This window comes from Anolis carolinensis, chromosome 1 (assembly GCF_035594765.1).
Source record: "Anolis carolinensis isolate JA03-04 chromosome 1, rAnoCar3.1.pri, whole genome shotgun sequence".
NCBI classification, from domain to species: Eukaryota; Metazoa; Chordata; class Lepidosauria; order Squamata; family Dactyloidae; genus Anolis; species Anolis carolinensis.
The window spans coordinates 78,236,704-78,247,927 of record NC_085841.1 but is presented as its reverse complement, the minus strand read 5'-3'; positions in this window follow the sequence as shown (position 1 = coordinate 78,247,927).

Genomic DNA, 11,224 nt, shown 5'->3' with positions numbered 1-11,224 from the left:
ACATTAAACGATCCCTCTGTTGCCCCAAACCTATTTGAATAAGAGAAACTCTCTGCTAGCAGGAGAGCAGAGCAGGGGCAAATCTAGCCTCCCATGAGAAACAGTTCCACATCTCGGGAGTCGCCAGCAGGAAGGCCCTCTCGTGTATCTCGTTACTTGTGATGGAACTGAGAGAAAGCCTCTTCCAAGAGCCAAGAAGGCTCAAATGGGGAGATAACATTCTTTCAGAAAACCTGGACATACAGTTGGGCCTTGGTATTATTTATTTATTTACCACATTTGTACCCCACCCTTCTCAATCCCGAGGGGGACTCAGAGCAGCCTCACATATCAGCAACAATTCAATGATTTAATTTAAACATATAAAAAGTTACATGAATTATTAAAACCACATAATTCAATGTCAAAGTCCAAGGCCATTCCAAAATGCCATTGCACAGATTCTTTGTTCACTGCAGTTATTCTCCAAAAGCTTGGTCCCATAGCCATGTTTTAACTTTCTTCCTGAAGGCTAAAAGGGAAGGAGCTGATTGAATATTACTGGGGGGGGGGGGTTCCATAGTAGAGGAGCCACCACTGAGAAGGCCCTGTCTCTTGTCCCCAACCATGCCTGTGAAGGATCATAGAATCATAGAATCGTAGACTTGGAAGAGACCTCACTGGCCATCCAGTCCAACCCCCTGCAAGAAAATCACCCTAATTAGCATTGGAAAGGTCATTAGCTGATGACTGAACAAAGGATGCCCCCAGGCAAGAGACAAAACCTTTCCAATGCTAATTAGGGTGATTAACTGAAACATTAATGCTGGCTTCCCAGTGACAAAGGACTCTTGCCACACCCTGGACTCTCCACAGATATATATTCTTTCCTTTTCTTACCTAGTTTATCCATACCTCACAACCTCTAAGGATGCCTGCCATAGATGTGGGCGAAACGTCAGGAGAGAATACTTCTGGAACATGGCCGCACAGCCCGAAAGACATACAACAACCCTGTGATCCCGGCCATGAAAGCCTTCGACAACACACTTTACCTTTACCTTATCAAACAAAAACCCTGTAATTCATGTTTTTGTCACAAGGTGGCAGCCCTAGATAACATATTTTGTCATTTGCGCTATAAAAGTCTAGAGAAGCCTTTAATGATAATAATGATGGAAATGTGGCTTGTTTTCATATGAACTATTTGCATTAGAGGAGTCATGTTACAATCCAAAAGTTATAGATTAATGAGCTAGACTACTATAATGTTAAAAATTATGTCTATACAATATATTAGGGGTATATAATAGTTTGATTATTATTAACAGTAATCAGTGAAAAATAAAGTTGAATGGTAAATGGTTGCACTTAGATAGAAAAAAAATCCCTTCTGTGCATCTCTTTGGCTCTAAAGCCCTTTTGCTTTTAGAATGTCATTAAATAAGTCTTTAGGATGCCATTAAATATTATGCCAGACACTTTTATCAAAACTCAAAGTAATTAACTAGCTAGATAAGTGAATAAATGGTCACTTCAACCAAGAGTGATTGGATATGTAGTCATATATCTATTACAAATGATATTACAAACAAAATTTTCAGTTCATTGTGGCCATTTTTTTCTGTCCTAGGGCCCTTCCACACAACCATATAACCCAAAATATCAAGGCAGGTAAAGGTAAAGGTTTCCCCTGACATTAAGTCTAGTCGTGTCCGACTCTGGGGGTTGGTGCTCATCTCCATTTCTAAGCCAAAGAGCCGACGTTGTCCATAGACGCCTCCAAGGCTATGTGACTGGCATGACTGCATGGTACCTATTGATTTACTCACATTTGCATGTTTTTGAACTGCTAAGTTGACAAAAGCTGGGGCTAACTGCGGGAGGTCATCCCGCTCCCCAGATTCGAACTGCTGACCTCGGTCAGTAGTGATTTATTGCAGCTGGCTATTAACCAGCTGCACCACAGCCCATGGGGCATAAGGTAAAAATGTATTCTTGTGAAGTGTTTATTGTAATCCTTTTTATTCTGTGAGAAGGGCATACACTTCCAGTAAAATAAATACAGATTGAGTATCCCTTATACAAAACAACTGGGACTAGAAATGTTACAGATTTTGAAGAGTCAAGTCCCAGAATCAATTATGTGGGCCAGACAGGTTGATACGAGCCACCTGATCTCCTATATAAACTGGTTCCAAACTGTACAAAACTTTAAAGTAGGAGTGAGAGTTACTCAGCCCTCCAGATGTTCTTGAACTGGAACTCCCAGTGTTCCATACCATTCGTTAAGATGACTAGAGATGCTAAGACTTGAAGTTCAACAGCGTCTGAAAGACCACATGAGTCTCACTCTACCTGAGAAACATCTACCTGAGATGTTTAATCATCTTTTCTTGGACATTTTACAAGACCAAACAGGGTATCTTACAGTACAATTTAATATCAAACATACAGGCTCACCTTCAATTGCTGCTATTTGCCTTCAAAGAAGTTTCTGGCATGTGGTGACTGTAAAGCCAATCTATTGCAAATTTTCTCAACAAAGGTTGCTACTACTTTCCTCTGAGGCTGGGAAAGAGCAACTCACCTGCAGTTATCCATAGGTTTCAATGTTTAATGAGAATTCAAACCCTGGTCACCTAGAATGATAGTTCAGCTCTCCAAGTATTGTACCACACTGGCTTTCCAGAGTGCAGGAAGTTGCACTCTCTCAGCCTCAGAGGAAAGCAGTAAGCCATCACAAATAAAATACAGGAGAAAAACACACATTAGCAACAAAGACTTTCTGTTAACAGACAAGTAGAACAGATTTCTCTAATTTAAATCAAACCAGTATCTTGAAAGAAACCACAGACGGATTAGCAATTGGGAAACATAGTGAAACAGAGGCTGAAAAATTTCACTACTACCGTTGAAAGCCAGGAAACACAAGCCACAGGCCCTCCTGATGTTCTTGTAAACAAGAAAAGATGTGCAGCCACCTGCAGAACTCCTGGGGAGATATTATACAGGCTACTCCCCATGACATATTCAAAGGGGCGGTCTTAGAGCAGGGCATACATACATACATATGTATGAGAATATATGCTTTCACCATCACATATTACAGCTTGATCATCTCTTATACTAAAATCTGAAATGCTCCAAAAATACTAAACTGTCCTCCAGAGCTACCTGGGGAAAAACCATCTTGAGAAGCCTTCACCTCTAGCCCTCTATATGCTTGTTGCTCCCTTCTTTTTACACAATTGATGAGCAGTTCTTGGGCCAGCACTTACATAGCCCTTAATTCCTTTAGAAGATACTAGCTGTGCCCGGCCACGCGTTGCTGTGGCGAAGTCTGGTGGTATGGGAAATAAAGTATTGAGGAATTGGTGGTAGTTAAGGTCAAGGGTAAAGGTTTTCCCCAGAGATTAAGTCCAGTCGTGTCTTACTCTGGAGGTTGGTGCTCATCTCCATTTCTAAGCCGAAGAGCCGGCGTTGTCCGTAGACTCCTCCAAGGTCATGTGGGATGACTACATGGAGCGGCGTTACCTTCCCGCCGGAGCAGTACCTATTGATCCACTCACATCTGCATGTTTTCGAACTTCTGGGTTGGCAGAAGCTGGGGCTAACAGTGGGGGCTCTCTCCGCTCCCCCAATTCAAACCTGTGGCCTTTCGGTCCAGAGGTTCAGCAGCTCAGCGCTTTAACACGCTGCGCCATCAGGGGATATTATTTCCTAAAGGTTGTGAATATACAATATTTCTGATTGGTTTTTTTTGTTTGTTGGAGGCAAGTATGAATGCTGCAATTAGGAAAACTGATTAGGATGTAATGGCCTTGCAGCTTTAAAGCCTGGCTGTTTCCTCCCTGAGTGAATTTTTTGTTGGGAGGTGTTAGCTGGCCCTGATTGTTTCCTGTCTGGAATTCCCTTGTTTTCAGAGTGGTGTTGTTTGCGATATTTTATGTGCTTCTACTGTCTGTGGCCCTGAGAAAACAGAGGATTTTCCAGACTTTGATGATGGGAATACTTTGTTGGGAGGTGTTAGCTGGCCCTGATTGTTTCCTGTGTGGAATTCCCCTGTTTATTTACTGTCCTGGTTTTAGAGATTATATTGTTCTGCATTATTCTATCCCAGTAATTATTTCATATTAAAGAAGAATCTCACTTATCCAACATTCGCTTATACAATGTTCTGGATTATCCAACGCAGTCTGCCTTTTCATAATCAATGTTTTTGTAGTCAGTGTTTTAAATTCATTGTGATATTTTAGTGGTAAATTTGTAAATACAGTACAGTAGAGTCTCACTTATCCAACATAAACGGGCCGGCAGTTGGATAAGCGAATATGTTGGATAATGAGGAATTAAGGATAACCCTATTAAACATCAAATTAAGTTATGATTTTACAAATTAAGCACCAAAACATAATGTTAGACAACAAATTTGTCAGAAAAAGTAGTTCAGTACACAGTAATGCTATGTAGTAATTACTGTATTTATGAATTTAGCACCAAAATATCACGATATATTGAAAGCATTGACTACAAAAATGCGTTGGGTAATCCAGAACGTTGGATAAGCGAGTGTTGGATAAGTGAGACTCTACTGTAAATACTACATAGCATTACTGCGCATGGAACTACTTTTTCTGTCAAATTTGTTGTATAATATGATGTTTTGGTGCTTAATTTGTATAACGATTACCTAATTTGATGTTTAATTGGCTTTTCCTGAATCCCTTCTTATTATCCAGCATATTCACTTATCCTGCCGGCCTGTTTATGTTGGATAAGTGAGACTCTACTGTATATTTCTAATCTTATATTATCTGCTCAGAACTGGATTATCTGAGGCCCCTTCTTCACAGCTGTATAAAATGCACACTGAAGTGGATTATATGGTAGTGTGGAGTCAAGATAATCCAGTGCAAAGCAGATAATATAAGATTATAAATGAGTAATATAGCTGTGTGGAAGGGCCTTGAGTCTACACTGCCATATAATCCAGTGCAAATTAGATAATCTGTGGAAGAAGTCTAAGTGAGGCCTAAATCAGCCTGTCCCCTAACTGAAACCTGGCTGTCCCTTGGTTGCTAGGCAACAAAGTGAGCAGAGATTAGCCCTCTAAACTGGCAGCAATTGGATAAAAAAAAATATTGCTCTCCCTCTAATTAGGACTTTCTTTTTCTTTTTCTTTTGTTGTATCAACCTTGAGGCGTGGATGATGGGTTGTGTTGTCAAATTTTAAGGTTGGGGGGGCTGTACTTTTGTTGTTTTGTGAATTGCTGTGATGCCATCACTCTTTTATATATATAGAAGATCCCTGGAGATTTAAGTCATTTTAAAGATATACGAAAGTTGAACACAGATGATGATGTCTAGCATACTTACAGCTATATCTAGTAAATCCTGTGGTCTCTTTCAAGTTGCAGAAAGAAATACTTAAGTTCAGAAGTAGCTCTTTCATTTTCGGTACCAACTCCCTATAGGCTTGCATTATGTTTTCTTTCCAGCCTAGCCTCTCCAGGAATGCAGAGATAGGGATGAGAGAGCCAAATAGGATAGCTCATCTTTTCTGAGCCATGATAGCTCAGTGTCCTTGCAGAAAATCATTATAGTGTGGTCTCTGGATCAAGAGCAAACCTTCTGAGGATTAGCTTCCTTTGAGAGGCATTGCAGAATATCCCAGGCTATAAACATTCCTTTATTCAACCTCTCCCTTCCTTTTGTGCAGCACCAAACAGAAGTCAGGGCTGCAGGTATGGCTATCAGATTATTGTGAACAGAGTTAATCCCACCCATCAACGATCATGTGAAGGCTATGTCTATAGTCCTAACCCTACTATTCTCCCTTTTTCAGTGGTCTTTTATGGCTCTTAAAGGAGATGAGCAAGAAAAGAGAAAGAAGAAGATAGCACACTTCAACTGCCTTGAAATATATTCCTTCAGAGCTGGAATATCTTCTGCACAAAGCAGGAAAGGAGGGGAGACTGGCTGTGGTTGAGACAAATGTGCTTGGCACATGATCACATTGCTACAAAATTCCCAGGCTAGAACTCAAATCATGGCTCAGAACATCTGAGGTTGCCTTTTTGAGGAGATCATTCATGCAAAAAGACTTGTGGGCATTTCAATCAACACTTCACAGTTACTAAATTCCTTTCGCCTGGATACTGGTGAAAAAGACTATGAGCAACTCATCTGTTAGCCCTCTTCCTTCATCCATCTTTCAATTGCAGAGCTAAACTGCTTCAGAATAACTTAACTGACACATAATGCTATTTGTGATTTAATATATGCCTTTTGCTCTACAAATATATGCATAGGAATAGATAGGAGGACAATTTCAATTAAAACCAATTTCAAGGGGGAATGCTAAGACTTGGGGGCTCTGGAAGAAGGTGCTCTGCTCAAGAAGACAATATGTCTCTATATACAAAAACACACATGCTTACACGCCATTTAAAACATTGTTAGAACAATATAGACAATAACAAGGAAACCAAGGAAGTGTGGCTCTTGTCCAACCATTGGACAACCTATAAAATTTAGCCCCAACCAGTGCCAAAAGATATGCCACATTTCACCAGATCACCAAAAATATGGTAGAATAAACCAGTATCTATCAATAATAAATAATAGGGGTGTGCAAAAGTTCATTTTTATTTAGTAAGCCTTATCTAATTCATAAGTTTTGTATATACAAACAGATATTAAGAAACACGCAAAAACTTAAGAACCAAAACAATACTTCTTTGTTTGAATTCTGTAATTCTTAGAAGCCCATCAAAGTCAGTTTTATTTTCAGCGCAAGCAAGGCAAAGCCAAAAAGGCTGTCATTTCTCTTTAAATTAATGGCCTCTCGCTTTGAGGAGTGGAAAGCAGCAGCATGAGCTGAGCAAAAGAAACTGAGAGAGCACAGAACTCTGGGAAATGTAGTTTGGGAAGGTGAGGAGCCCTATGGCAGAGAATTCAAATGCCCCTGCTCTAAACTACATTTCCCAGAATTCTGCTCAGCATCAGAAAACTCCTATTAGGATAGGGGAGAGATTTTTCCCTCCTATCAGCAGCCAGAGTTCCAATAAATTGTTGAATTTGCAAAGAGGAGGACTGACTGATACTTCAATACAAGTAAGTAAATCAGTGCTGGGCTGGGAAGAAATCCCTAAACTGAAGTTCTGTTGGTTAATATGAGAGACATTCAATGAAATAGTTCTTGTGGCTTTAAAAAGGGTTTTGTCAAAAATTCCCAAAAATCAGAAGATGAATATTTCTGAAACTTGGGGGTAATGATCCCCTGTTATCTTGTGTCATTTTATAGAAAATTCAAGGAGATAGCTCTTGTAGTTTTCTTTTTAAAAATGTTGTTTTAAAAACTTTGAAACTTCTCCAGAAATCTGTGGATGAGTAAAATTTTCTTAAAGTTGATGAGCCAACAGTGGTAAATGTGTTCTATAATCGTAGCACATTTCATGCCAGTAGCTCTAACAATTAGGGAGAAAGGTGCCCCTGAATTTTCCCCATTGGCACAATTAATTACTTAACAAAAGTAATGAAAAAGTAGTTAACTCGTTATAGTTACAATACAGACCACCGCCCAATTTTGGAAACACTTTAAAAACAATTCCCCCCATCCACCCCCTAATTTCGTAATGAATATTGAAATCTTTTTTTATTGGTTGCACAGGCCTAATGAATAAACAGGAATGAGAGACTGAAACAATCATGGTCTTTTTGAATACAACTTCCCATTTCTATGCTTTTACAGTATTTCAGATTGTCCTAAATAAATGTGCACAAAAAAATTAACAAAAAATAGGAATATTTTTTTAAAAGAGTAATAATACATTTTTGTTCTAAGACATACAGCATTTTAATCACAGAAAGAAGAAGACAAATTGCCAGTCATCTCATCACATACCACACACACAATCAACTATTATTCTTCTGTGTCAAGTGGGTTTTGTAATGAAAGTCAAAGCTGTCAGGGTATTGTGAATTGTGTGAAATATTAAAATCAATCTAGGCTGTTAGGAATGTTTTTCTGTATGAGTTTCAGCAACGGAGGAGTTAATAAGAACCTGCTTTGATTGATGTAACCCAGGACCAATGGGGTCAAGTCTGATTGACCGGGACTTCCTTCATGATCTGTGGAATGCAGGGGAGTGTTGTGTGTTCGGCATGAGCGTTCACTGAAGATGGACGATGAATGTTATGCTCCGTAGCCGAGGAGACACTGCCATGTGTCTGGGACTTATTGCAAATGACTGCAACTGTATATAGTGATGTAAATAAAGTTTAAGTACCGTTGGATTTTCAACTGAACCTTCGACTGCTAGTGTTTTGTTGACCAGTGCTGATTCTCCACATGAGAAGGCAGCCTGGAGAAGGAGGGATCAGTGAGACCAGGATGATGATTTTGGAACCCACTCTGCATGGCAACCAGAGTCTCACCCATCGTCCCCCTGACAAAAGCAATATGCAGACTATATGCATTCATTATTTAATGTCATGGTAGTTGCAGACCAACAACATCATCCCATACTATTGTAGTAGTAGTAGTAGTAGTAGTAGTAGTAGTAATTTTTATTTCTTCTCCACCTCTCCTCGTGGCCCAAGGCAAGTTACAACATTGTTAAAACACACATTTATCTATAAACATTTTTAAATATACATATTAAAACATATTTCCAAAAAATACATATTAAAATACACAAAACAAAGAATAAACATAAGATGCAAGTTTAAAATTCGTCTTTAAAAACTGTCTGGAAGAGATAAGGTTTCACTTGTGACTTAAATTCTGACAGCTGATCCAGCTGTCGGAGCTCTACTGGCAGGTTGTTCCACAGTCATGGGGTGGCCAATGAAAAGATCCTTTGGGTGGTGGTTGCCAGTCGGGTTTTGGCTAGTTGGAGTAACTGCCCCTCAGAGGATCTCAGTGATTAGGATGGATTGTAAGGAAGAAGGAGATCCTGTAAGTAACCTGGACCCAAACCATGTAGGGCTTTAAAGGTCCTAAAATAAAAAAATACTTCAGGGGCCTATGTATGCCTGTTTGATTGTTTGATGTTAAACACAAGATGACAAAGCAGTTCTTATTCCCATTGTTATTGGAATCAGATAGTCTTTACAGTATTCATTGCACATTTAGTTGGCTAGACAGGTCCCTTCTACACCGCCCTATATCCCAGGATCTGATCCCAGATTATCTGATTTAAACTGGATTATATGAGTCTCCACTGCCAGATCACTGGGATAAGCAGATAATCTGGGATCAGATCCTGGGATATAGGGGCAGTGTGGAAGGGGTCGTAGATGTATTCCACAAAAGGATAGATGGGTGGATAGAGGACAGAGAGAGAGATTAAAAGCTATAAATAATTTAAAATACACAGAATCACACAGGAAAGTTACATTCTATGGGGGAAAAACTTGCTAGTCAAAATACATAAATAAAATAAGTTCATAATGCATGGGTGTTTAAATATAAATGATTATTATAAATACATATATAAATCATGGCACTACTGTGTGCAACTTTGTATAAAGTACCCGTTTCTTCTGACTCTTCAAGTATTTGAGTGTTTTAGCCTTATCAGCCTAGGACAGGAGGATCAAAATTTGCACAGCAACAATCAACATCTGAAGATCTCCCCCTTTGCCTTTCTACTGAAAGCATAGTAACTATTTCAAAAGTTGTGTGTTTGTGTGTAGAGTATGTGGAAGTGTACATTCATACAAATATGTATTCCATTCTTTAAAATGATGTTTTTCTCTTCATAGTGTTTCAGATTTGATCATGCTAAATTTTAGGGATGTGAAAAACAGTATCCACTGCTATTATAGCTTGAATGTGTGCAATGGTCATATGATGAACAGATTGAGTACGAAAATCAAAGGTTGTTTGTAATAAGCCAAAGTTTTTTTATCTTCTATTTTACTTCAAATAAAGTTGCTGGTGTTTTTACCAGTTTCAGCTTTGGTCTATTAATCTGCAACTGCACAAAAACAGTCCCAGCATATCACCAGGGAAATTTTAATTAATTTATATTTTCAACTCTTGTTTCAGGAAAATAAAAGAGCTTTTTCAGGAGAGCAAACTGAAAGGAGCAAAACAGAATCTAATTTACTTTGTCAATTTATTCCAATATCATCTAGAATGAAGCAAGGCTTCAAATTGCTTTTGGCCTATTAGCATAGCTGAATATTTATATTAAAAAGCAGATATTTACTGAGATGCTATTCAAAAAACAACAACACCAACAATATCAGGTTTTGCAAAGTAAGTTCTCAAGGCAATTGCTTTTGGGGCTGTTAAGGATCCCACATAATCTGCCCCAGTAAAATAATAATGCTTTGGGTTGCTGTGAGTTTTCCGGGCTGTATGGCCATGTTCCAGAAGCATTATCTCCAGATGATTAGCCCACATCTATGGCAGGCATCCTCAGAGGTTGTGAGGTCTGTTAGAAACTAGGCAAGTGGGGTTTATATGTCTGTGGAAGGTCCAGGGTGGGAGAAAAATCTCTTGTCTGTTGGAGGCAGGTGTGAATATTGCAACTGGTCACCTTGATCAGCATTGAATGGCCTTGCAGCTTCAAAACCTGGCTGTTCCTTGTCTGGGGGAATCCTTTGTTGGGAGATGTTAGCTGGCCCTCCAAGGTTCCATGGAGGAAACCATGAAAATGAAGAAAATCTGGCTACCAATATTTTTTTTTAAAAAAACTCTACAATCAGGCAAGAAGCAGCCAGGTGTTGAATCAAGCTGGCCATTTGCAACATTCACACTTGCCTCAAACAGAGAAGAGTTCTTTCTCTCACCCCGGACTTTCCACAGACATATAAACCCCACTTGCCTAGTTTCTAACAGACTTCGCAACCTCTGAGGATGCCTGCCATATATGTGAATGAAATGTCAGGAGAGAATGCTTCTGGAATATGAATATACAACCCAGAATATTCACAGCAATCCAGGGATCTATGGCAGGCATCCTTAGAGGTTGTGAGGTTGTTGCCCCATATATGTGGGCAAAACGTCAGGAGAGAATGCTTATGGAACATGGCCATACAGCCCGGGAAACTCAGAGCAACTCAATAGATAGAAACCTTCTCTATAACTTGATGTGGAATAGTTTTAATACCACGTTAGATACCAGAGAGCTATATATGAGGTGCCTCTAAGAGATACGACTCTATCCTGCATGAGCTGTATGGTTACTGATCGACAGAGCCGGCCCTAGGTATTTTTCAAGTGTAG